Source organism: Esox lucius, chromosome 17, assembly GCF_011004845.1.
Source record: "Esox lucius isolate fEsoLuc1 chromosome 17, fEsoLuc1.pri, whole genome shotgun sequence".
Lineage (NCBI taxonomy): Eukaryota > Metazoa > Chordata > Actinopteri > Esociformes > Esocidae > Esox > Esox lucius.
The window spans coordinates 3,356,623-3,362,622 of NC_047585.1; positions in this window are offsets into that span (position 1 = coordinate 3,356,623).

Below are 6,000 nucleotides of genomic sequence, written 5' to 3' on the forward strand. Positions count from 1 at the left end.
TCCAACCTGATTGAGGTGTACAAAAACAATCCAAGTTTAGCAAGTGAAGTGGGTCTTCACTTTAGTTGTAATGAAAACATGAACTACTTTGATGAAAAGATCATCACCATTAGAAAACAAATAACTGACTCCTCCTTAAATAGTTATGGTCCTCAAAATCTCAGTTGTCCTAAAAATGTCCTGAACCTCCCTGACCAGGTGTCAATGGGGACACTTGAATTTTTTGATACCGTATCGCTCGACACATTTACTACATTTGTAATGAGTTCTAAACCCACAAACTCTCAGCTAGACCCGATTCCAACAAAATTACTTAAGGAGCTATTTCCTCTGCTAGGTCAGCCAATGCTGAACATAAAAAATTGCTCCCTTTCCTCCAGATGTGTACCAAACTCACTAAAAATAGCGGAAATTAAGCCTCTTCTAAAAAAATCCAATCTGGATCCCGAATAAAATTAAAAAATTATAGGCCAATATCGAACCTCCCGTTCCTCTCAAAAATCTTAGAAAAATGTGTTTCCCAACAACTGAATGCCTTCCTAAAGACAAATAACCTTTATGAAATACTCCAGTCCGGTTTCAGATCCCATCACAGTACTGAGACTGCACTCGTGAAGGTAACAAATTACCTTCTAATGGCCTCGGACAAAGGTTCCGCATCCGTCCTGTTGCTCCTTGATCTTAGTGCTGCTTTTGACACTATTGATCACTCCCTTCTCTTGGAGAGACTGGAAAACCATATTGGGCTACGTGGACATGTTCTAGCCTGGTTTAAATCATATTTATCTGAAAGATATCAGTTTGTTAGTGTGGATGGCATATCAACTGACAAGTCAAAGGTATGCTTTGGTGTTCCTCAAGGCTCGGTTCTGGGCCCATTATTGTTCTCACTATATATGCTCCCTCTGGGCGATGTCATCCGAAATCATAAACTTTCACTGTTACACTGATGACATTTCGATGAAGCATGGAGAAGCCCCTATATTAGCTACTTTGGAAGCATGTGTTTCAGATATTAGGAAGTGGATGACAGAGAATTTCTTGCTCTTTAACTCAAGGAAAACAGAAATGCTCGTTTTAGGACCCAAGAAACAAATAGCATTGTTAGCAGATCTCACTGTGAACCTCAACGGCTGCATGGTCGTATCCCAAAAAACTGTAATAAACCTAGGCGTTACCCTTGACCCTGACCTCTCCTTTGAAGAACATATAAAATATGTCTCAAGAGTTGCTTATTTTCACCTTTGAAACATTGCAAAAATTAGAAACTTTCTATCAAAAAAACTGATGCAGAAAAATGTATCCATTCTTTCGTTACTTCTAGACTAGATTACTGCAATGCTCTTCTCTCTGGTTATCCAGACAAACTAATAAATACACTTCTATTAGTGCTGCACATGGCTGCTAGAATCCTAACTAGAACAAAAAAATTTGAACACATTACTCCTGTCCTAGCGTCGTTACACCGGCTACCTGTTAGGGTAAGCGCTGATTTTAAGGATTTACTCTTAACCTATAAATCAATACATGAACTTGCTCCTATTTTACCTTGCTGAAATGATCCAGCCATACATACCTACACGCAACCTACGATCGCAAAATGCAGGCCTTTTAACTGTACCTAGAATTTCTAAACAAACAGCTGGCGGCAGGGCTTTTCTCATAGAGCTCCACTACTGTGGAATGATCTGCCAATTAAGGTTAGAAATGCAAACTCAGTGCAAACTTTCAAGTGTCTACTAAAAACTCATCTCTATAGCACGGTTTATACCCTGGCCCGGGGGCGTGAAGTTGACCAATAGGCTTGATACTGTCCACCCTTGCTGGCCTTCCAATGCCTTTCGGGGGAAGAGTCACTGGCTTGTTGTTGTCTCTCTGGTGCGCACTTGTGCAATTGGGCTATACGCTGCTGGCAATACTCTGCCCTCTTTCAGGGGGTTGCAATTGGTGGGTGTCCCTTTGGTTGATGCCTGGCAATGTGGGTGTATTGATTTCCTGCCTGTTGTGCCCTGTCTGGGGCCTCCCCGGGTAGGGCCACAGAGTCGCCGGACCCCCCCCCGTCTCAGTTCCAAGGTGTTACGCTGCTATATTATTGTGCTGGGGGATATGAGGAATGCACTTCCTAACTTTTTTCAGTCTCCTCCAGTTTTAAATTTTAGGAGGAGATGAGGTCCTGTCCACACCTGCAGAGTACCTGGTTTGGGGGGGCCCGTTGCTGTCCCTGTCCTTGTCCACCTGGTCATACTTTTGACCTAGTCTAAAATCAAATAGACTCTGGATTTAGCCCAGATAATTTTTTTTTAATTCTAATTGGACTCTTAATATCTCACCCGGCACAGCCAGAAGAGGACTGGTCACCTCTCTGATCCTGGATCCTCTCTAGGTTCCTCCCTAAAATTCGGCCTTCTTAGGGAGTTTTTCCTAGCCACTGAAATCCAACACTACTGTTGTTTGCTCCTTGGGGTTTAAGGCCGGGTGTCTCTGTAAAGCACTTTGTGACAACTGCTGTTGTAAAAAGGGCTTTATAAATACATTTGATTGACTACTAACATGCCAGTAACCCGATGGATTAAATGTGGACAGCAGAGGAAAATGCTACTGTATACAGAGTAATGAGAAAGAGAGTGACAATGATTTCAATCCCTAAACAAAAAAAGTGGTAAGTTGATCTTGGCTTAACCAGGTTTGCTGTGGTTGGTCACACCATCTCTGGTTTAATTATGAATGATGCAAACAGTAGGAAAGTAGAGCGTTATGAACCCACTATCCTCTGACATTGTGCCAGCTTTTCATCTCTGTTATTGCTCCAAAACAAGTGGGATTATGGTTGCTGATTGAAGACATATTGTAGCTTTTCAGTATTATTGCAAATGGGAACCTGTGTTTCTTAGTGCTCTAAAGAAAAGGACATGTCTAAATATTCATATAAGTATTTGCTGACTACCTGACTGTTGACCATTTACCACTCATCAAGCTAATCTAACCACTACTACTTTATACATGTGTCGCTTGATGTCTGTAAATAGACAGTAGTCTATGTACATGGGTGAGGTGTGACAAATCCTATTCCAGTTTTCATGATTCCTAAGTCCTGGGTGCAGAGGAGATGTGGTTGCCCATTCTCACCACCTGGGGTCTACTTGCCAGGAAGCCCAGGATCCATGTTTGTCTTACAAATTTTACAAAATGCAATTATGTATTGGAACCGACCAATAAACCCGTTGATGACATTATGGCAAACATCATCTATACAGATATAGAAAGAGACTCATTTACATCAGATTCCAACTCCAAATGTAGAATAAAATATATTGCAAAGTCCTTGGGGAAGGACTTTCTTATGAAAGTCAATCCTTTGAATGAGAATAAGCCTTTCATTTTATTCCCATGCACATTCCAAAACAAACATGATGATTTGAAATTCAACTCCTCGCAAAACCTGGCCCAGAGAGTGATTGTGTGATCAGAGCTCAACTCCAATGGGGCTTAGTCTATGCATTCATGAACCATTCACAGCGCCAAAGGAGCTGCCGTCTCAGCCAAAGTTGTTGAATGTGCTGAATCAACATTAGTCAACTGAATGAGGAGGTAAGAAGTGTAAATAATGCTGGGAATTGACTCATCGACTTTTTACGCCCAAAGCATTTACACCCTGCATGGATTTTATTTTGTTCTTGGCAGACTACTGCTCTTTCAGTGGTGTTTGTCCCTCCTGGGGCAGCAGCTCTGGCTGGGAGAAATTGCTGTGTTGCCCTTGTGTAAGACTATTCACTACGGAGGTGCCAGAAACACATTGCCTCTCCTCCTGCCTCTTCTTAATCCACACTGGATAGAATTTTTGGTGAATATATTTATATATAAATACACACACACAGCTCTGGAAAAATTAAGAGACCACTCCTAATATTTATTAAATCAGCATCTCTAAATTTATGGCAGCCATTCCATTCCAGTGTTAAATTACACAGGTACACCTTGTTTTACTTACAAAGGTAATTAGAATAAAAAATAACTATTCAGCATAACAAAATAGTTGAAAAGAAAAGCTTTAAGTGAGGAAAAGAAGGGTTCAGGGACGGCGGTTCATAGATAACAAGGTCAAGCAACAGACATTGGGGACAACAAAGCTACAGACTGGCAGAGGGCAAAAACAACTGTCCACTGACCGAGGATGACCGTCAACTCATTTGAATGTCACTCAACAACCGTAGGATAACATCAAGTAACCTACAAAAATAATGGCAAACAGCAGCTGGGGTGAAGTGCACGGCAAGGACAGTTCAAAATAGGCTCCTAGGGGCAGGGCTGAAGTTGTGCAAAGCTAGAAAACAGCCCTTCATCAATGAGAAGCAAAGAAGAGCCAGGCTGAAGTTTGCAAAAGACCCTAAGGATTCAACCATAGAGGAATGGAGTTTTGTTTTGTTCATCTGAAAGCCTAATTTCAAGCTAATAGCTGCCCATGCAACCAGCTACCCGTTGGCACCTACAGTGAGATAGCTAGATATTTACAGTACAGAAGAGATTTTCTAGTTCATAACACCAACAGCTTTATAGCTACTGGCACTAACTCAAGCAACAGCTATGCAGTGCACTTCACCTATGGCATGACCAACTGGCGATACCAATGTATTCTTTCAATATTTTATTTTTCACTAGAAGAAGATAAAGCCTTTTAAACAGATTTTGCTAAAGGAATACTTAAGAAACCATTTTTCACTCTGTTTCAAACTGATGTGGTCACTTTCTCCATTTTGGTTTAAGTGGTATTGCAGGAAAACACTTCAAGTTGCAGAAGTTCTCATGTTGAAGAAATTCTAAATAATCTACAAAAGTGACATGTTTAGAAGGTCAAACATAGGTTTGCACACAAGAATAAACGACTCAAAAGACTGAAATGTAGTCTTTGAATTAATTTGTTCTATATCCTTTTTTTCTTGTGGCAGAAGAGGACAAAGCTTTCACACAGACATTTAGCTAAAAGCCTTCTTGTGTGTGTGTGTGTGTGTGTGTGGAGAACACACTTTGTGTAAAGGTATCAATAGGAATACTTAACAAACCCACATTAAGAGGATTTTTGGTCAACAGAGGACTGTTTCTCTCCACTCCCTGTTGGATTCAATGTTATTGTAGGAAAGCACTTCCATGTCCTAGTTCAATCTTTTAGCCTTTGGGGGAAGCCTTTCAAGTCAGATTTATCTACCTTGTGCATAACCTGAGAAATCTAAATGTATTTAATGCATTATATGGTGTTTTAAACACTTGACAATAATGGCAATCATATACAGTCAATTCAGGCAGGGGCATTGTTTCAGCAAAAGCCAAGGTATGGCAATGTGACATTACATCAAGGACCTACATTGCTATTGAAAACTGTTTTAACAGACCTATATCTCTGTCACATTGACAATACATGTTTGCAGGTAATGCGTGACTGAGAGAGAGCAGTAAAATCGCCTGTCATTGTGTCTATTTTGGCGCATATTTCAGCACCATAGACAGAGGGAATGGACAAGTTTGGAAAACAAGGAAAGATTAAACAAATGCATTTAATTACATGCTAATTTCTAGTAGGTAACCAAGGGGTGTTCAAAACAATAAAACAAAAGGCAAATTTGGCATAAAATCTGCAAATGTATTCTACTTTCAAAGTTTAGCCTGACCACGCAGGCCAATTTCAGTCTTCAATAGCAGGAAAATCCAGCATCAATGAAGGCGCGAGGCTCATACCTGTCTCCTCCAAAGTGGCGACAAGCGAAACAGAACATTTAGTCAGTAGACACCGAATATTCAATCCACACGTTGGTCATAATGGATGCTGGGAAATCGTCTGCCATTCCTTATGGCAGGGCTGATGCAACATGCAACTCCCGGGTTTAAAATTAGTCCCACTCCAGCCCAGCCATAAGGAATGGCAGACGTTTCCTTATGTCACGCTTTTTTTTGGGGTCCTTCACAACTATATTATATGTAATAATATACACATTTAAATACAGATAACAC